This window comes from Aquarana catesbeiana, linkage group LG04 (assembly GCF_042186555.1).
Source record: "Aquarana catesbeiana isolate 2022-GZ linkage group LG04, ASM4218655v1, whole genome shotgun sequence".
NCBI classification, from domain to species: domain Eukaryota; kingdom Metazoa; phylum Chordata; class Amphibia; order Anura; family Ranidae; genus Aquarana; species Aquarana catesbeiana.
In genome coordinates, this window is record NC_133327.1 from 18,581,090 (window position 1) to 18,602,570 (window position 21,481).

A 21,481-nucleotide genomic window follows, 5' to 3' on the forward strand; every position below is an offset into this window, starting at 1 on the left:
TTGGTGAGCGCTGTTCAGTACTGCAATACCGTGCAAGCCCAGGCCAACGTAATAACCCAGGGGTGTGTGTCCCTGACAGCCTGAGCTCACAGGAAGGGGTTAAATAACATTGAGTGACTTTTGACGCAGACACTGGCAGCCATGGTTGATGTCGGAAGGCATTTGCCCAGCTGTGACAAATTCTGACTGCATTTTGCTTAATACAGTGATTTCCTATGCTCATTTGCTCCATCTTGTGGCCATAATGCAATATTTTTGCTGAAATACCGCAATAAGAAAAATACCGCATTATGGGCACTAGATGGAGCCGACTATTATCTGTATTTAGCCGTATTAAGCAAAATATGGGCAGAATTTGCCACAAGTGACCGAATGCATGCCATATTCATCCAGCAATTTTTTATTTATAAACAGACACAGAAGTGGTTAATCAAGTCTTTCAACTTGGCTTTTTTGTGGTTTATTTTAGTATGTAATATATATACACATATACATACACACACACACACACACACACATACATATATATACACACACACTATATTGCCAAAAGTATTGTGTGTCTTTACACACACATGAACTTTAATGACATTCCAGTCTTAGTCCGTAGGGTCCAATATTGAGTTGGCCCACCCTTTGCAGCTATAACAGCTTCAACTCTTCTGGGAAGGCCGTCCGCAAGGTTAGGAGTGTGTCTATGGCAGGGAAATGCAATTAGCAGACCTCCAGCTGTTGCAGAACTACAAGTCCCATGAGGCATAGCAAGACTCTGACAGCCGCAAGCATGACATCCAGAGACAGAGGCATGATGGGACTTGTCGTTTCGCAACAGCTGGAGGTCCGCTAATTGCATATCCCTGGTCTATGGGAATGTTTGACCATTTTTCCAGAAGCGCATTTGTGAGGTCAGGCACTGATGTTGGACAAGAAGGCCCAGTTCGCAGTCTCCTCTAATTCATCCCAAAGGTGTTCTATTGGGTTGAGGTCAGGACTCTGTGCAGGCCAGTCAAGTTCCTCCACCCCAAACTCGCTCATCCATGTCTTTATGGACCTTGCTTTGTGCACTGTTGCTGAGTCAGGTTGGATCAGGAAGGGAAAAAGAAAGTAAAAACTGCGCTAAGAAATGTGTAATGCAAAAATAATGTGAACTTTTGACTGTAAAAAGCAGCAACTCAAAATATATGACACCCATATACCAAATCAAAAATAAGTAAACACCTGAATCGCGCTAATATATAACCATAAAAATTATTTTGAAAAACTCAATTCGGAACACCATATACGCAAAAATGGATTGCTAAAATGCATAGAGTCAAATGGGTATATAAGCTATATTAGGTAATATAAATCTCTGTGATCGCTAATGATGTGATCTAAAACCAAATTAAATACATAATAACAAAATGAAAGTCTCTGAATAGATAATATAGATTGTCCACCCGTGCAAGACAAAAAGGAACAGCATAAAAGTCCACACAAAGAAGAATCTTCAACTGTTGTATAGTGAAAAAATGTGTGATCCACCACCAGTGTAGAAGGGGTTACTCCTTACCAGACATAGATGATCCCTCATTACAGAAGATCATAGAAGGCATGTCAGCTGTGATGGTAAGTGTATCTCCCGTGCTGGACTGCGGCTGTACCTCAGATCGTCACATTGAACAGATCGGTTCAGATAAAAAGCATGGCATGTAACAAAAAGTAGGGAAAACTCCGATCGTGTAAAACCTTTTACATTTATTAATATAAAAAGACAAAAACACACTTACAAACGTAGTATCGTAATCAAGCCTAGAGTCCGTTGTGTCAGCCGAACACACACGGACAGACCCGTCCTACTGGAAGTAAACACACAGACTGGAGGTGATGTCAGCGCGTCGTCCTGCTACGTCCTACGTGTTTCGTGATAGGTCACGTCATCCAGGGGCACCCCCAAAGCACCTTGTCCCCATGTTGATGAGGACAAGGGCCTCTTCCTGACAACCCTGGCCGTTGGTTGTCGGGGTCTGCAGGCGGGGGGCTTATCGGAAATCCGGGAGCCCCCTTTAATAAGGGGGCCCCCAGATCCCGGTTCCCCACCCTATGTGAATGAGTATACCCATTCACCTAGGTAAAAAAGTGTCAATAAAAAAAAAACACAGTACACAGATTTTAAAAGTAATTTATTAGGCAGCTCCGGGGTCTTCTTCCGACTTTGGGGGGTCTCCTTTCTACTTCTCCCGGTATTCGGCCTCTTCTCCCGGTGTTCCGCCTCTTCACCTGGGCCCCTCTGCCATTTTCTTCCAGCATTTTTGCCAGTGGGGGCCCGGTCTGCTGCCGCTGTCTTGTCGCCGCTGTCTCGTCGCTTCTTCTCCCGGGCCCCTCCGCTATCTTCTTCCAGCTCTTTTGCCAGCGGGGGCCCGGTCTGCTGCCGCTGTCTTGTCGCCGCTGTCTCGCCGCTGTCTCGTCGCTTCTTCTCTTCTTCTCTTCTTCCGATGTTGACACAACGCTCTCTCCGGCTGGAATGCTGTGTGCGAGCTGCGGAGCCATTTATATAGGTGGTGACCCCGCCCCCTTGTGACGTCACGATCCCAGCATGCGCAGGGACTCTGGGGTCATGCCCCCTTATGACGCCAGAGTCCCTGTGCATGCTGGGACCGTGACGTCACAAGGGGGCGGGGTCACCGCCTATATAAATGGCTCCGCAGCTTGCACACAGCATTCCAGCCGGAGAGAGCGTCGTGTCAACATCGGAAGAAGAGAAGAAGAAAAGAAGCGACGAGACAGCGGCGACAAGACAGCGGCAGCAGACCAGGCCCCTGCTGGCAAAATAGCTGGAAGAAGATAGCGGAGGGGCCCGGGAGAAGAAGCGACGAGACAGCGGTGGATTCCGGCGGATTCCGATAAGTCCTCCGCCCGCAGACCCCGACAACCAACGGCCAGGGTTGTCGGGAAGAGGCCCTTGTCCTCATCAACATGGGGACAAGGTGCTTTGGGGTGGGGGGGCCGCAGGGCGCCCCCCTCCCCCAAGGCACCCACCCCCCATGTTGAGGGCATGCGGCCTGGTACGGCTCAGGAGGGGGGGCACTCGCTCGTCCCCACGCCCTTTCCTGACCTGCCGGGCTGCGTGCTCAGATAAGGGTCTGGTATGAATTTTGGGGGGGACCCCCACACCGATTTTTTGCCGTAGGGGGTTCCCCTTACAATCCATACCAGACGTAAGGGCCTGGTATGCTCCTGGAGGGGAACCCATGCCAGTTTTTTATTTAAATCCTTCAGTCCTCCCAACGCAAGACTGGTTCCTGCCACTCCTGCCCCCCCCACACACACACACACACATTAGCGGTCTTGTGCATGGATTGTTCATGAAATCATCACTCCCATAGACTGGCTCTGGACATGAGGATGGCACGGATGTGGGGTAGCGCTGTTTTTTGAAGGATAGAAGGATCTGAAAAGTATAGCCTTTCTATGTGCCCCTGGACAAAACGGGCATTGAACACATGCAGTGCAGGCACAGTCCCACTGCATGGGAAAAAATAAAAATTCCCAGAGTTCTGCTTTAATGTATATTATTTGTACATTTCTAGCGAGCCTGAGGCTGTCACATATCCCATGAGGAAAGGTAGGAGGATCCTACAATTTAATGATAATATAAACCCAGCGCTTCCCAGGAGGATGCCCAGGACAATAAAGGGTGAAAGCGGAGATCTCCTTTAACTACGAGCTGAGCTAGAGTAAGCTCTGTCTTTCCGTTACAAGGAGTCCTGTGATTGCGGCAGGTTCACAGAGATTAATGGGGTTCGCATTGTGGCTGTAAGCAGTTCCTGTGTTATTGCAGCTTATATTAATGCTTTTATATTATAAGTAAGCACTTTCCAGCTGGCCTGCCAAGTCCTCCACAATTAAAAAGGTGCCAAGCCAAAGGGCTGACTTACATACACCGAGGCAGCCTCAGAGCTTGTAAACCTGCAAGGAAAATTTTCGGGAGAATAACGCATAGTAGAGCGAAGGAAAACTACAATATAGAGGCAATGCATGGTTATCTTGCATTGCGGGGGGTTACAGATGTGACCTAATTGTGACAAAGAATATTTAGTGTGGCGATAGATAGCCAGATGTCTTACCAAGAACCAAGATCCAATATATGATAAGACAAAACATGCGTGGTCTCCTGACCATATAAGAGCTTGGAGGACAACCTATTCCAAATGAGGGTGGTCCATCCTTTGTGGCTATACTGTCCTCCAACTCTTTTGGGAAGGCTTCCACAAGATCCTGGAATGTGTGTGTGGGAATTTGTACTCATTTGTGAGGTCAGGCACTGATGTTGGATGAGAAGACCTGGCTCACAATTGGCATTCCAATTCTGTCCATTAGTGTTCAGTAGGGTTGAGGACCAAAGGTTTTCACTACGGTTGAGGTCCAAAGGTTTTCACTAGACATGTGCAGTTCGTTTCGTTCTTACTTGAAATTCGGACAAATTTTCATCCGAATTTCCGAATTACTATAGTACGGGGTTTAAACAAATCCGAAATAACGTAAAAAAAATTTGGAAGAAATTCAAAACGTTTTCAAATCTATTTCAAATACTTTTCGAATTCAAATAGTTTTCCAATTCGAATTTGAATAGAATAGGAAGATGGTTATATTCTATTCTATTCTGTTTTTTTCTATACTATTGTGTTATTTTCTTTTCTATTCTATTATTGTCTATTCTACTCAAATTCAAAGTGATTCTATTTGAATTTTGGAAAATGGTTATATTATTTCTATTCTATTTTTTTTTTAATTCTATTCTTTTCTATTCTATTCGACTTTCAGAAGATGGTTATAATCTTTCTATTTAATTATATTTTTTTTATTCTATTCTATTAATTTCTATTCTATTCTGTTCTTATATTTTGTATCCTATTTTGTTCTGTTTTACTCTATTATATTCTATTCTTTTATTATCTGTTATATTCTATTCGAATTTCAGAAGATGGTTATAATCTTTCTATTTAATTATATTCTTTTTTTTATTATATTCATTTCTATTCTATTCTTTTATTTTCTATGCTATTTTGTTCTGTTTTACTATATTATATTATATTTTTTTATTTTCTGTTATATTATTTTCTATTCAATTTTTTTCTATAATATTCCTATATTTTCTATTCTATTTTATTCTTTTTGGAAATTGGAAAACTATTTGAATTCGAAAACTTTTTGAATTTGAAAACTATTCGAAATTCGAAAACTATTCGAAATTGATTTGAAAACTTTTCTAAACAATCTGAATTAGAAAATTCAAATCGATTTGATTAGAATACGAATAAACAAAACAAATTCTGAAAACGAATTAAACGGATTAAATGATTTTAACTAAACGAATTTATGTAAATTATAAATCGAAACAAATTTTTTCGTTCTGCACATGTCTAGTTTACGCTAGGGTTGAGATCCAAAGCTGTTCAGTAGGGTTAAGGTCAGGGCTCCATGCAAGGCAGTCATGTTCCTCCACACCGAACTAGTCGTCAACCCATGTCTTTATAGAATTGGCATTGTGGACGGGGGCACACTCATGCTGAAAGAAAGTCCAAAAATTCAAAAGAATAACAAACTAACTAATAATAACTAACCATTAAATTATAGGTATTGGAATTTTCTTTCAAATTTGGCTGCTAGTGAACGTAACGAATTTATCCGAAGTTACGAATTATCCGAAATAACGAATGCCACATCGAAACAAATGAAACAGAACTAATTAATAATAAATAATAAAATGTTTTTATTATTATTATTGTTATTTATTCATATTAATTTGTTACGTTTCATCACTTAGATACGGCACACGTTATTTTGGATAATTTATAACTTTGGATAAATTCGTATTCGTTACATTCACTAACAGACAAATTTGAAAGGAAATTCCAATACCTATAATTTAATTGTTCGTAGTAGTTAAGTTATTATTAGTTAGTTATTATTTCAGATTTACGAATTTTAGAATTTTTAAATTTACAAATTTTCGAATTTTCGAATTTACGAATTTTCAAATATTAGAATTTATTCTGAAAAATGGGGTTCCGTTAATTTGGATATTTACGAATTAATGAATTTGTCAAAATTTGTTTAAAAAAATGAATTCGGAACGAAACGAATTGCACATGTCTACCCTTCACTGGAAACACCTGACTTCCATCATTTGAAGGGATGTCCATTTACTTTTGGTCATGGAGTGTATCTACTTTTCACCAGTTGAGTGACATCAGTGCCAGAACCGGGAGATGATGGTGATGGGGGTTGCATTAGCACTTGTTGTAAGGTTTTTATAATAGGAGTGTTAGATTTCATTTGCAAAGGGGGTGTAATGGCAGTGATCTCTTGCAGCCTTGTGTAATATATTCCCAGTCTCTGTCTGTCTCTTACTGCATGTCTCCAGTCTTCAACCACATCTGTATCATGTGTATGGTCTGACTATCTCTGGTTTCACGGCTATAGTCTGACCATCTGTATAAGGTCTGGAGTCTTTGACTAGCTCCTATATTACATCTAAAGCCTTTGACCTTCTCCAATATCATGTCTAGAGTCTCTCGATTATCTATTGTAGCATGTCTAGAGTCTCTGACCATCTCCTGGATAATGTCTAGAGTACCTGACTATTTCCTGTATCACATCTAGAGCCTCTGACCATCTCCCGTACCACATCTAGAGTCTCTGACCATCCCTTGTACCATGTCTGCAGTTGCTGACCATCTACTCTATCATGTCTGCAGTCTGACCATCTCCTGTACCATGTCTGCAGTCTCTGGCCATCTCCTGTACTACATCTAGAGCCTCTGACCATCTCCTGTACCCTGTCTGCAGTCTCTGACCATCTACTCTATCATCTCTGTAGTCTGACCATCTCCTGTACTATGTCTTCAGTCTCTGGCCATCTCCTGTACCACATCTAGAGCCTCTGACCATCTCCTGTACCATGTCTGCAGTCTCTGGCTATCTCCTGTACCACATCTAGAGCCTCTGACCATCCCCTGTACCATGTCTGCAGTCTCTGGCCATCTCCTGTACCACATCTAGAGTCTCTGACTATCCCCTGTACCATGTCTGCAGTCGTTGACCATCTACTCTATCATGTCTGCAGTCTAATCATCTCCTGTACCATGTCTGCAGTCTCTGGCCATCTCCTGTATCACACATTTAGAGCCTCTGACCATCTCCTGTACCCTGTCTGCAGTCTCTGACCATCTACTCTATCATGTCTGCAGTCTGACCATCTCCTGTACCATGTCTGCAGTTTCTGGCCATCTCCTGTGCCACATCTAGAGCCTCTGACCATCTCCTGTATCATGTCTAGAGTCTGATTATCTCTTGTTTCGTGTCTAGAGCCTCTGACCATCTCCTGTATCATGTCTAGAGTCTGATTATCTCTTGTTTCGTGTCTAGAGCCTCTGATTATCTCCTGTAGTATGTCAACATTCTCTGACAGTCTTCTGTTGCATTACTTACACTGAATATTATGTGCAGCCCCTCGGTGATGTCAGGGGCCGAAACAATTTGGTAAATCTCCCCTTGCATTAAGAATGTGCCTCAGAACTACCAGACACACTCGTTCTCACTCCCCCTGGCATTCAAGGATGGTCTGGCAAACTAAAACAATGCTTGGTTCTGTGGGGCCTTCAAATTCCACCCCTGCCACCAGATATCACTTAATCTTTTCGGCTGAGGGTATTCACCTCCATAGCCATGAGAGTATCGTGAAGTCAATTCCCGGATTGATATCATTAGCATACAGCTGAGAATTTACAGCTTCCCTCCGGCTACTACCCTTCTTAAAAAAACAAATAAAAAATTTGTTTTAATGTTAAAAAAAAACAACAGATGTCTAATTTGCACATGCTTACAAATACAAGAAAAGTGCCATAGGCCAGCATCAGCCTGTCCCTACTAGCGTAACTCCCACTCCACAGGAACACCCACGTGGAAGTTTATAAATAAAAAGACTGAGAACAAGTGTACCCACGTGGAAGTTTATAAATAAAAAGACTGAGAACAAGTGTACCCTGAGGTTAACATCATTCCTCCATAAAGCTAGACTCCAGACACACAGCATGGATGACTTACATGCCAAAAGATATGTATTGTGTCCATCCAGACCTGAGAGTTACATAGTTCTGTTATCCAGCACAGTTATTCTGCCTGTTCAAGGAAGGGGATGTGATCTTTCTCTGTTGCAGTTTCACTTTCACTTACAGGTCTACACTCTGTAATTGGGCAGTGAAAGGAGAAGTGACGCGCTGATGAGCTTACTGTATCTCTCTGCCACTTAGCTTTTTCTTCTTTTAAGCATGCTCTTTGCATTGCAGTATATTTGATTGGCTCCTTTCTTCTTTTCTCTTTCTGAGGTCTGCTGTACAAGTTGCGTCAAGTGTAATCAAGGTCTTAAAGACCTGCAAAACCCAAGCTTGCTCAAGGCAGATGATGATAAAATAGTAAGCACTTACTGTATATTTCACTAGGGACTTACAGCGCAGGAGGGTCACTTGAGCATCCTTTGACAATCACTCCATAATCAAAGTGACAATGCCACTAAAAAAAATGTTAAAAAATAAATTAAAAAAATATAAAATTTAAAAAGGTAATGCATTAAAGTACCATAACAATATTTGGCAATACTGACGCTATTCGATCTATTCCTCTGTTGAAGAACTACACCCACCACTAGAATCTTCAGTTTTCAGCACCTCTGGGTCTGTTGGCTCCCTGCGTGTTCCCATTGGTTCCCCCAACCTCAACTGCGCCTTTTAAAGCTGCATTCTCAGTGAGTGGAGCCATAGCATGCACCGGGGAGACCCAGGCATCCAACACACTCAGAAGTGTCTGACGATAAAGATTCCAATGGCAGGTGTAGCTTTGTAAGAAAGCAAATTCACCGGAGTCGGCACTTCTTATGGAATTGTAATGACCTGACATTTTTGTGGCACACATAGACACCACCACTCAATTATACTAAGATAGTGACTGGACAAATAAAAAAAATCCTTTGCATTTTACACTGAGGAGTGTCTCTAAATGATGTATAGAGTAGCATTTACAGCAGAACAAGGGATGCGGGGTATATGTGACTCAGCTGAGGAAACAATGAGATCAATGTATTGGTCTACTCATTACACAGAGTATCCCACCCCTTCAGGGCCTTTAAGAGCCTCAAATATGTCTGCAGCATCTTATAATGATGTACCATTGAGCCCCAATCAGTCTGTGAGGGGACCCTTGAAGTGCAGCGAAGGCCCATTAGTCAGACCAAGGATGTATCTCGGGGACCCAAGAAATAGAGACTCAGTTTGGTTGTGTCTTCATATACAGTAAATGTATAATATCCCCTCACACATAAAATACAGTAGCCTACAAAGGCTGACAATGCAGGACAGGGTGAGAATGAAACATAAAAAGTGGTTAGGTTTTTTCAGAAGGGGTTGAAGGACAAATTGGGGTTAAATTCTCTCCCCAGCCTTCTTCATCCCATATGGTGGCTCAGTTGGTTCTTCATTTTTTGAGCCACAATATACTGCACATGTCAACATATGTGAGTCAAATTTCTCCATAGACCATACTGGAGATATTGTCTACTAGTGTGTAGGCTTGAAAGGAGATGGCTCCTATAGTAGTGTAAGGTCTCCCTGCCAGATGAACAGTCCAACTGGAAATGTGAGACAATTTGATCATGGCTGAGACTGGCAGGTGAAGATGACAGCTCAGGTGCAGAATTCTCACCACCAGGTCCTTCCAGAATTAAGTGTACCTGCTTGTAGGGCTTGACGGCTGGTGAGGACCCAGGCAGTAGGCACCCAAAGGAAAGACTCGGCACACACAGTGGTTGAGAATACAGACTATATTGTTAATAGTTCCAGATACAACAATTGAGTCCCTTCACAGAGGAGATAGAACTCACAGCAGGAGAGCGAAAAACCGAGGCCAGTGGCACAGAGGCAAAAGGCAGGCATATGCAGGCTGAACAGCAGAGAGGTCTATAAAGTAGTCTGTGCCAATCCCTATATTGTCCCTCCTCCTCTGGAACTGGTCCCTGCGCTAGGTTCACTCTCTCTGACCAGCAGGCTCCTGTCCCTAATCTCACCACACGCAGAATGTATGCCAACTGCAGTGAGCCAGGGCTTTCTGTAAGCTCTGCCCTCACCAAAGAAGGCTGCAGGGGTCCTCTGGGTGGCAGCGTCCAACTGAACAGCAGCACGCAAAATCACACATATAGAGGCCCAAGAGAAATGGGTCTTCTTCCTGCACTCCACTTTCCCTGAAAGGTCGGTGCAATCGTGCCACCTGTGTAGGGAGGTCAGCATGCACCTGCTTACGTGATGGCCTCCAACTAATATCCAAAGTTATTGGCTTTTTAAGATTGGCCACCTTTGCAAATGACCTAATTTGTTTTGCACTTCAGTGCTCCTAATAAATTCCTTCTTAAGAACATTGTATGATGCATGTTTTCTTAAAATAACTGTGTTTATAGAAAAGAGCAAGAAGGACCTGAATGCAGTGTGCCAAACCAAGATTCTTGGGTATCCAGGAATTTTAGGTCACTGTGGCTGGAAGCGTGCTTGAGTTTTTCAGCCAAAAGAAGTCCTATGTTATTATTACTGTGACGCAAGTGTGGTCTTCATGCCTGTTGAGCTTTATTTGCGCTCTGAATGTCCATTCATGGTGACATTACCGTGTTGTTCAGTGGTTTGGTCTGGGTCCAGCAGAGGAAAGGTCTGATTCTTCATGCAGGACTTGCAGCTACAGTTTTCCTCATGGCACCAAGCTTCTGGATTTTGAAAAAGTTTTGTGAACTTTTTGTGTTGGCATAGATAACACATTTTATACTAAACTATAATGACTTATGATCTGCTGATCACAATATTGAACTGAAGGGCTTCAGGTCCACTAGAGGATTTGGCCATGACGGACCATCTTAACATTCAGTGCAGATGAGTTAGTAAACTGTCCATGATTATTCTTCCACTTGGTTCTAGTTGTTCTAAGTCAAAGGTAGGCCACCTTGGCACTCTAGCTGTGATGAAATTACATATCCCATCATGTCTCTGCTTCTAGTAGTCATGTCTATGGCTGTCAGAGTCATGCAGCGTCTCATTGAATTAGTAGTTTCATCACAGTTGTAATGCTGAGGTTGCCGACCCCTATTCCTAGTTGACCATAAAGAGGGTTTGAATTAACTGAAAAGTCCTATGCTCAGGAAAGCCTGAGTTCCGGATCAGGAATTAAGGTCAAAGAAGAGAGAGAGACATGGTGCTAACAGCCTCCAGTTTGATGTTTTTCCTCCGCTTTCCTATTGAACCATGTAGAGGTAGGTGGAGTGTGGTTGGCCTTCATGTCCTCCATGTATCCCTCCTCGTTGGGTCACATGAGAGGCCTACCCTGGAGTGGGTTCTTCTGGGCTACGCTAGGCACTTTTGAACAGTGTCACTGCTTTACACATGGGGTAGCTTTACTGGAACAACCGCTTGATCTCTAATAAACTCTCACAATGTTACTGTACATCACCGTGGTTACTTGTGCATTTAGGAGGGATATGCAGAGCCCTTGCCCTCTCCACCTGTCCAGCGTATCACCGCTACCTTACTCTTATCATGCACCTGTGTGGATTCCATGTGTGCACTTTACACTTTACTTAACTATTCCTCCGTACCTGTGTACAGGTTGAGGATCTTGGCAGTGCAGATCTGTTCCCGTTGCTATGGGAGATGGATCACTGCAGAAGGAGTGCCCAGAACATCCCCCTTGCTGCAAGAGGCACATGCCACATGTACACGCTTACGACTGGCTGCTAGAGAAACCTTCGTTACCCTTGGTAACCACTTGTATCTTCACACTGTATTAACTCTTGTACCATTATCTTCATACCCCAATGTGTTTAGAGACCTGAGCTATAGACATTGGGGTTTATTTACTAAGACCAGAGCGTGCAAAATATGGTGCAGCTGTGCATAGAAACCAATCAGCGTCCAGGTTTCATCGTCAAAGCTTAAGACTCGGTTCACACTGGGGCAACTTGTCAGGCGACTTAGCCGCCTGACAAGCCGCGCTCCAAGACACAAGTCGCGCCGACTTAGAAAAAGGTTCCTGTACTACTTTGGGGGCGACTTCAGGTGACTTGCATTGACTTCTATACAGAAGTCGTTTTGCAAGTTGCCGCTGAAGTCATGTGCAGGTCGCCTGAGGCAGTCGCGCTGCAAGTCATGCTGCCTCAATGTGAACCGACTCTAACTGAACAAGTTGAAGTTAGAAGCTGATTGGCTACCATGCACAGCTGCACCAGATTCTGAGTGCTCCAGTTTTAGTAAATCTCCACCTATGTGTGCCGGTTACTTGCATTACACCCATTGAGTAACAACAGTCCAGAATAAAGTGCAGTTATTTCCCTAACATCCCTAGTCCCGAACTTAGGTTTGTGGCTGCTCCAGCATACCTTTTCAGGAAAGAGTCCATAATTGGTGTCTTCAGGAGGGACTGCAAGCCCCAGCAATCCTCCTAGGCAGTGGGAACTCTGACTTCAGCATATCACTTGGAATCCAGACTGAACTGTCTGGAACCGAACCAGCAGAACAGCAACACAAAATCCCTGACCCCCCCCCCACTAGGGTCTGGACCTCCGTCCCTTCTAATTCATAGAGAACCGGGGGTCGGGCCCAGAAATACCCACAAAATACAATTAACTCTCAACTTCCTGGCTGGGACAATGTTAACCACTACCTGCCTATAAGCAGTTTTGAAGGGTGTCTAAATATGACTTTGAAACCCAATAGGAACCAGAGTTAGACTAAGCACACTTAGCAATCAGCACTCAGTAACAGACCTGGTCAGATACACCCCCTTCTTATCTTCTGCCATACAAGTCTATGTGGGAAGAATTAGCTGGGGAGAAAATAGAAAGAACATTTGTTTTTGTCCAATTCATCTAGAATGAATGTGTATGCAGGTTCGCTGGACAAATGGCTATGTACATTTTTTTATAGACTCCTTAGGCAGGGTTCACACTGCAGACGGATGCGGCTGACAGCAGGGGTCCGGTGCATCCCTCTTCTCTGTTTCAGGGATGAATCAGGCCCCAATTGTTGACTGCATTCGGACCTGAAATGGAGCCAAAGACGCAAATGACCCCCATGCAGTTCGCTCCGCAGCCGCCACAGAGATGTGTGAACTTGCTCCATTGAGAGCCGGGCACACTCTCCTGTCATACGAATTGGATCCAGGGAAAGCTGCATCCAATTTGCACTAGTATGAACCTAGCCTTAAAGAAACTAAAAGGTCCAGTTTCAATGTTCTGTCTGCTTTTACGCCCCATAGCAGAACAAATAAGGCCTTGTACCATTAAAATGTTAAGTATCCACAGGCCTCCTTTGAATTCTGGAGGCAGGGCACACATGTAATGTCATTGCTTATTAGGACAATAGTGGTCCTAGTAACCAACCACTGCAAAGGATAGCAGAGGGATGGGGGTACCTGCACTGGGGATCAGGGATTGGGTTATGGCTTTAGTGATGGTCAGTCTAGGAGACATGGGGGTTAGCGCAACTAAAATTTTAGGGGAGGGGATTGCACAGCCCTCCCCAGACCCCCCCCCCCCCCAATATCTGGGCCTGCTGAAGAGCATAGGAAATATACGACTTTGTAACGAGAGCTAATGTAATAGTTCTAGAGTACGCTAGAGGGAATTATCAAATAAATATAATCACTGGTTCTCTAGTATTGTTACAAAAAGTTATATATTTACTATGCTGCTCAGCCCCATCTAGTGGTCAAAGTTCAGCATTTTACTACTGCCCATAATAAAAGAGCATTCGTTCCAAAGAGAAAATAGCCTAAAGAACATTCCCTATTGCCCAATTCGCATATGCAGGTTCACTAGGAGAATGGCTACGTTAAAGTTACTGAAAGGTCCACTTTAAATATTCAATGGTTGTAAGCCCCACAGAAGAACAAAGGAGACTTTGTGCTATTATAAAATTCAGTTTCATCCAGCCTGTTATTGTAACATTTTGCCATGCTATAACAGCAGGTTCCTCTCTTATCTTTGGTTCCTTTCCTGGTAGTCTCCTGTAACAGATTCCCTTTAGTCCAGGCCTTCCCGAATCTGCAATTATCGGAGGTGATTTGAAAACCGTGTTTTCTGGACTTCTGCAAAGTGAATTAATGTGAAACAATGTGCTGCGCGGGCAATGCCAAGGGGCAGGCGAGGGGGGAAAGCCCAGTATGGAGAGTGATACCTGAGAGCAAAAATAAACACGGCGAGCGTCTGATCCTCCCCGCCTTTGGCTCTCGCCGCTCACCTTGCACCTCGGAACAAAGAGTCACTTACTCTCCTGCCAAAAACTATCCATGTACAATGGAAGGATTATAGAGGGATAAAAATAAACTGGCTGTATTTACGCTTCGAGCCGTCTGTGCGTATAATAAATGGCGAGGATCGTCTTGCCTTTCACGTTTTTCAAGGAAAATATTTTTCGTTATGTGTAGAGAAGATTGAATTATGGCACCTAAAGTAACACGATCGGGTAATCTCAGGACAGAGCTCTGAGGACAGCCGGCCAAAGAGAGCAAAGTAATTGAACTTTGTAGGACCGCTTGTTAACAAATGATAAAAGTCAAAATTCAGCCAAAAAGCTGAAGTTTAATCGGCTTATATTTTGTCTTCCCTGGTCGATCCTTTACCCCCCCCCCCCCTCATTAATTTAAATTTCAAAATAAAACCTTTCCATTTCTATTACATACCTTATTTAAGTTGCAGTGATGTCCTCAATGGGACTCTGTGCTTCTCTATGCATGGAGGCAGATCAAGGCTAGTGGGAAGGCTGGCAGGGTTCCGCACGTGGCTTCCTGGAAACATCACAGCATCTTTTCTCAGTACTCCTCTCAAGAGCCCTCAGCCCATCCCATGACCATGTGACCATATTAGATCAATGATGTCACAAGCATCTCCACCACTTTGTTAAATATACCTGTGGGCCACGGAGTTTCCTGCCAGCAGCTCATTGGGCCCCTGTTGATGCAATCATGTGAAAGCTACCCATGGGTGCAGGAGAATTTGGTCCAGAACGAGTTTGGATCCAAACCCAGCTTATTCCATAGCCACGTGGTCATAATAGGTCAATGATGTCATGAGCATAACCCCTTTATTACATGCAGCTGTGGGGCAGGGAATCTACCACCTGCAGCTCATTGGGCCCCTGGGGATGCAATGATTACATTTATAAACTTACATACCTATACTCGTACATAATCAGCATAAAGTCTGTTTTTTGCCCCTTTTCTTATTATACAGAGCATGGATCAAGCCAATGCTGGTGGACAAGTGCCCGTTACACCTGTGGTTCTTTGTAGTGGTAATATTTACCTCATCCTCATTGGGCCCCTGGGGATGCAATGATTTGACAGCTTCCTATTGGGTTAGGCGAACTTGGTTTGGCTGATTTGCACCCAATTTGTACTCAGGTCAATGATGTCACAAGACTCCCCACCCCTTTTTTACATGTAGCTGTGGGGTGGGGAATATCCCACCTGCAGCTCATTTGGACCCCGGTGATGCTATGGTATACATATGATATAAATTAACACAGTACATATACTCGTATATAATCATTATAAAGTCTGTTTTTTACCCATTGTGTGGCCCTGTTTCCCATTATACAGATCATGGAGCAATCCTGTGCTGATGGATGGGTGCCCGATACACCTGTGGTACTTTGGAGTGGTATTATTTACCTCTTACTCATTGGGCCCTGGGGATGCAATGATTTGACGGCTTCCCATTGGGTAAAATGAACTAGATTTGCACCAAGTTTGGATCCGAACTCAGGTCATCCCATAGCCATGTGACCATATTAGGTCAAAAATATCACAAGCATCTCCACCCCTTTGTTCAGTCAGTTGCAGGGTAGGAAATCTCATGCCTGCAACTCATTGGGCTGATGGGGATGCAATAATGTGACAGCTTGCCATGGGTTCAGGTGAACTTGGTCCAGACTAAGTCTGGATCCATACCCAACTCATCTCTGTTTGTGAATTCATAGAAGAAGTTAGTAAGAAGCAGAGGAAGGAGGAAGAAGAACCCAACATTTCTGGAGTGAAAGAACCCCTCTCTCAAGGACTTCTCAAACAGTCAGAGTCTGACCATAACAGAGCTTCAAGTATCTGTCCATGCTGAGGTGTGGTATGAGACTCTCCATCTTCAGCTATATAATACAAATAAGGGACGCATAATGATGATGTTACTGGTTCACTTCTTCAAATAAGCCCATAAGGGTGAAACATGTCAACTTGGGGCTGTTTTTTAGGTGAGACTTTGGCAGCATATACACTCATACATATACAGTAAATATACATATACTCATATACAGGGCTTTTTTTCTCAAACAATAGGTGCTGGAACTTAACCATGGCCCCCCAAAACCCCTCCCCCCACACACACCCTTCAAATCACATCAAATAGTGGGTGTGTTCAGTCAAATTTCACGAAAACAGTAGGAGGGTCTTAAAGGGGCATTAAATACCAGGATTGCATTAAATACAGAGTGCAGAGCTGTCACTTGTAAACATAGCAACCAGACTTCTGTGTTTACAAGTGATTGTGGTGAGCAGGCACCAAAGGGTCTGAGCCAGAGGTGGTGGAACTGAGTTCCACCAAGTTCCCCCTGAAAAAAAGCCCTGCTCATATACATACAGTATACTTATAACCATAATTTTTTTTTTTACCCAGTGTGTGGCCCTTGTTCCCATTATTCAGCACATGGAGCAAGCCCATGCTCGTGAACAAGTGCCAGATACACCTGTGTTGCTTTGGAGCGGTATTATTTACCTCTTCCTCAGCTCTATCTCCAACATCACATAAATCACAGATTCCTTGCAAACTCTTGGGCACACCTAGTTTATATATAGGAACCATTTGGGAACTAAAAGTCTTTGGGAAGCAGAGAACTCCTGGTGGAATTCAAAATGTTCTAAAACATGGAAATCAAATCCACCAGGAGAAAGAAACAAACATTCACATTCCCTCCATCTTCCCGAATCCCTAATGACCCAACATAATTCAAAAGAGTGAAGATTTCCTTTTCATGATTAGATACAGATAATAGAATCCAGACCAGAGTGGAGGAGGTTTTACTGAGCTGTCCAGTGTTCATGTAGATGAATTTTGAGTTATAGAATATGGATGGAATGTCAACAAACGTTAAACTCCGGGCAAACGGCTAAACACAAAGATTTAATTCATATATTCAAACATCAGAGGATTTGTATTTCTGTCCATCCAGTCCTGAGATTTATTTTAATTTTCTATAGCATCCTCAATCATCTATTGCCATTATTTACAATTGGGAAGAGCCTTTATCACACAGGCATTTTTTCACACTTTTCCCTAAAATGTAAAGATGACGTTTAGGTTTGGCAAGTTTTGCATAGTTACAAAGGTCAAGCTTGGACAAAATTATGGAAACACCAGGTTAAAGAACAAAATCGGTACCTGATGATTGACTGCCTTTGGCATACTCACTTGCCTCCTCCTCTCATGCACAGTCTCCACATCATAGCTCTTCTGTTCCAGCCACCCCATGTTGGGGAGATTCTGGGGGACACAACCCGGTGCCAGGTTGCAACAAAGAAAACCTAACCTTAGATGAACTGGACTTGATAGCCCCATTGATTTGCCAGTGGCTTAGCCTTCATTATAAATATAAAGAGTAAGCACACCACTCTTGGTATAATAGGTACAAATATCCTTTGACCATGTGTTCATATTAGGTCAATGATTACACAAGCATCCCCACCCCTTTCTCACCCACTGGTGAGAAGAGAAAGGGGGAGAAAGAACCCAGTGTTTTGAGAGTGAAAAAAACCCTTACCAAGGACCTCCTGAGTCTTCAGAGTCTGACCATAACAGAGCCTCATGTATCTTTCCATGCTCATGAAACAGCTGTACAATGGAAACAAGGGCTGCACACCAGGAACATCATTAGTTCACCTCTACCATTCAGCCTGTATGGGTGAAATGCATCAATGCGGATCGGTCTTGAGACGAGAAGTTGATGGCATGTATAAGTGATCGGAATAAATGGAATGTTTTTTACCCTGTGTGCACCCCTTTTTCCCGTTATATAGTGCATGCAGTGAGCCCATTCCTTTGAGCGAGCACCCAATACACCTGTGGAACTTTGTAGTGATGTTACTTGCTTCTATCTCAACTTATCTTCTGCATTCCATAAATAGACATTCCTCGGGACCCCTGGGTACGCCCCCATGGATTATATAGAAAAACATTTGGGCACTAAAAGTCTTTAGAATGTAGAGAACTCCCATCGGAATTCAGAATGTTCTCAAACATGGAAATTAAATACACTGGAGGAAAGAAACATTCATGTTCTCTCCATCTTCCTTAACGACCCAACATAATTCAAGAGAGTGAAGATTTCCTCTTTGTGATTAGATACAGATAATAGAATCCAGACTACTGAGGAGGAGGTTATATTGAGCATCCAAACGGGCTCCTGAAAATATATTTTTCTTCTTGGAGGTTTTCTTGGTTTCTCAATGTTCATGTCCATGAATTCTAAATTATAGAATATGAATTAAAGTTAAAGCTGAACTCTAGGCACAGATTTAATTCATAGTTTGGAGCGCGTTTACCTGCCAAAGTATTTGAATTTCACTTAATCAGTCTTGAGATCTATTTTAATCTTCCATAGCACCCTCAATCACCTATATCTGTTATTTCTTTATCAAAGGGCATTGTTTTTTTTGTTTTTTGGTGCCCTGCTGTATTGTGAACACAGGAGATTGCTCACTTGCCATGGGCACAGTAGTCATTGAAGATGCTTGGTTTAGGGCTCAGTAGTCACTGTAGACACAGGAGTCATTGAAGACACAAGAAGGCTGGTGTCACTGGTGACCAGTGTCAGGATAAAGTAATCCAGTGCCAGAGAGAATATGGCAAACTGATGCACACCTCCCCCCTCCCTTATCCCGGTTGAAGGAGGGGATAATGTTAGTAGCAGTGAGTATATTGCACCACGCTGATATGTATGTAATATTTGTGGCATGTGCTGAAATAGTGCTTATAGTGGTTGTGGTACACCAAAGTGACCTGAAGAGTTTAGTATTGGTGCACAAATATGGGTCTAACAGTGGCAAAGGAAAAAATGGTAGGGACGTCTGAGGCTATGGGGTTCTTGGTGAGTTTTGAGGAGGAAGGGAGGTTTAGGGCTGATTTCTCCCCCCACCTTCTGTATCCTCACTCAGTTCAGACGTCCTTAACATGGCACTGGCTGGAAATGAAAGCTTCTCACTTTTCCCACCTCTGGTCATGTAATATGTCACATGACCAGGGTTTTTTTTCAGCTGAAACTTGGTGGAACTCAGTTCTACCACCTCTGGCTCAGGCCCTCTGCTCACCACTATCACTTGTAATCACAGAAGTCCAGCTGAGGTCAGAGCTGAAGAGGGGTGAAAGTGAAATGTGGATGGGGGGTGCAGAGGTAAGCAGCTGTGGAAAAAGGCTGAACTCTGTGTGTCGTGCACCCCTGAACTCTGCAATCTGTGTGTAACACTTCCCCCATGAACTGTGCGATCTGTACATAATGCACCCCTGGTATTTAATGCCCCATTAAGACCCTTCCACGGTTTGATGTAAAATGTGACCACACCCACTATTTGATGCATTTTGGAGGGTGTGTGTTTGGGGGAGGGGGGTCATGGTTGAGTTCCCGCACTGCTGTCTTCCACCCACAGTAGACTACCACTGGTGGGAGAAATGAGCATAATCCCCCCCCCCAGAAGCTATCAAGGCCCCTACTCCTTTTGACAGCAGTGATGCTGCACTCCTGTCAGTAAGACACTGGAGAACAGTGGCTGAAGCTCTCAGAATGCCCCCCTCCAAATATTAACACTGAGCCAGGGGCACATCCCCCTTCTGACCCTCTCTTTTCCTTTGGTAACTCTGAGGTCACTGGAGACACAGCAATCACTGAAGTCACAGTAGAGCTTGGGTCACTGGAGGCACAGATTTCACTAGACACAAGGGGGTAGATTTACTAAAAGTTGTTCACCCAGAATCTGGCGCAGCTATCCATGGTAGCCAATCAGCTTCTAACCTCAGCTTGTTCAATTAAGGTTTGGAAATAAAACCTGGGAGCTGATTGGTTTCTATGCAGAGTTGCAACAATTTTTGCACTCTCCAGTTTTAGTAAATAACCCCTAAGGGGTCTGGGTACACTGAAAATGTTGGGGTCATTGAGAAAACAGAAGTCACTGCAGACACAGGAGCTCCTGGGTCACTGGAGGCACAGGAGTCACTAAACACAAGCAGTCTGGGGGTCACTGGTGATGCAGGGGTTGCTGGAGACACAGGAGTCACTGGGTGCTGGAGTCACTGGAACCACTGGGGTCACCTAGGGACTATGGAGTCACGGAAGACACAGGAGCGCTGGGACAACTTCAGATGTTAAGACCACTGGAGACCCAGAAACCACTGAAGACCCAGGGTTTGCTGGAAACACAGGAAGACAGTGGTCACTGAAAGCTAAGGAGTGCAGTGATAACTGGAGGAACAAGGATCTCGGTAAAGGGAAGCACAAGGGTGCAAGGGTCTTAGGAGGCACCAAAGTACAGGAGTTGCTGGAGTGTTTAGAAGCCTACTCTGGAGGCACAGGGGGGCTCAGTCTATGTGCAGTGATGTGTTGCTCAAATGTCAACTAACACATCACCCAGCCATTTAAGGATGTGCTTGGGATCTGATTTGACTGTGGTGCCAAAAAAAAAACCCACAGAAGCCAGCAGCTACACACAAAAGAGAAAACCCCACACTGGACCTAGGAGCAGGTAATCATGACATGGGATGGAAACAAACATTCAGATGTCATAGGTTGGCTGCTTGTTTTAGGTCAGAGGCCAAGGTCTACTGTAGATGGAAGCTCTGTAGCCTGCGCCTTTAAAAACAAATCAGCAGTGGCAGCTCCCCATATTCAGGCTGCCGTTATAAAGCTCTGTCCGTGTAGCTGGCAGGGGACTGTAATCAGAAAACCATATTTGGTAGATTTCTGTATTTTTACTGCACAAAGGAATGCAATTCCCTGGTGAGTAGAACTGGGTCACATAATTGCTCGTTAGTGCAGTATTCCTGAAAGCCGGGATATCAGGAGACACTTTTCATGGGACTTTTTTTTCTCTGGCTGCTTTCTCTGAGCGCCACCAGAGACCATCAGACACCTCATTAAGTTAAACAGGGAGCAATGCCAAACTTTAGATTATTACCCAGAAGGAGGTCGGAGGGCGTGTGTGTTTCTGAGTATAGGAACGAGATACCAACATAGGCTGCGGCATCGCACAACCTGCCACTGTGGAAGCCTAAGGGGCAAAGAAAGCACTGCTGAGAATAAACGGGCAAAGTGTGCTGCTGGATGGGTAAGGGAAGTAGAGTAAGGAAGCAGTTAACACACTTTTAGGCCCCTGGCACATG

General features: G+C 43.8%; 1 protein-coding gene across 1 annotated transcript in view; it reads left to right on the plus strand.

Annotated features, from left to right (window-relative positions):
• Window positions 1-21,481, plus strand: part of SCARA5 (scavenger receptor class A member 5) — a 430,857-nt gene that overhangs the window by 250,921 nt on the left and 158,455 nt on the right. The window lies entirely within an intron of this gene.